Source organism: Toxotes jaculatrix, chromosome 5 (genome assembly GCF_017976425.1).
Source record: "Toxotes jaculatrix isolate fToxJac2 chromosome 5, fToxJac2.pri, whole genome shotgun sequence".
In the NCBI taxonomy this organism is placed as follows: Eukaryota; Metazoa; Chordata; class Actinopteri; family Toxotidae; genus Toxotes; species Toxotes jaculatrix.
In genome coordinates this window covers 3,646,269-3,647,184 of record NC_054398.1, presented here as the reverse complement: position 1 = coordinate 3,647,184, position 916 = coordinate 3,646,269, and the positions used below count along the sequence as shown (strand labels likewise).

General features: G+C 43.4%; 1 non-coding gene across 1 annotated transcript; it reads right to left on the bottom strand.

Moving 5' to 3' along the window:
• Positions 1-833: 833 nt before the first annotated feature.
• trnal-cag lies at positions 834-916 on the bottom strand. The gene has a single exon. It is a non-coding gene; the product is annotated as a tRNA-Leu (tRNA).

The window sequence follows — 916 nt, the reverse complement described above, 5'->3', positions numbered from 1 at the left end:
AGAGACGCTGCAGCAGGAAGGAAGCCTGTGTTTTATGGGCTTTAAACCCACATTTTTTATATTGAAGTTTGTATATCACAACTCAAATTACATACACTGTTAAAAAAAAAAATCACATATGCTCCCCTGCTTTCTTTTTGTCTGCCGGTCTCTTACACGCCTGCTGATGCATTTTGATTGGCTCACGACCTTTGTCACTACATAGCGAATGTCTAAGTAAAACGTGTGATTATATTCCATCCTCGCTGGCCTCATCAGTCGCTGCCTTAATGCAGGCTGACGTGGCAGAACAGCAGCTCTGGCCCTACAAGCTGTTTCTGCTTCATTATTTATGATCTGAGTCTCTTACTCAGTTGTCAGTGTTGGTAGATTTTATAGAGGATGTGGATTTAGACACATTCTGCCCTTGGGTAAAGCCCCATTTAAATAAATAATATAACTGACAAGCTCAATAAATCATGAGCTAAGTGACTTGTTACTCAGGGGTCAGTGCTCTACGTAAGCTATGATAAAAGGTTAATGATGAAGGGGGAGCTAATGTGGTCACTGCACAAGTGTGTGATGTGACTCCTGCAGGAACCTTTTGTCTGGGTGCTGTTGTTTTTTTTAGCCGAGTCAGCCATAAGGCTGGCAGTGACAGTTAGTATCTCATCAGCAGCTACTGGATGGACTGACATGAAAATTAGTCCAGACTTTCAATCTCCCCAAGAAGACAAAAGACACTTTACAGGGGGAAAAATGCTTTATGTTCAAACTTCTCAAACCAAACCAGTGTTTTAGGATAAGATGCACCTTTGTTAGTCCCACAATGGGGAAACTGCATAAAACATTACTGTCAGAAGTGGGATTCGAACCCACGCCTCCAGGGGAGACTGCGACCTGAACGCAGCGCCTTAGACCGCTCGGCCATCCTGAC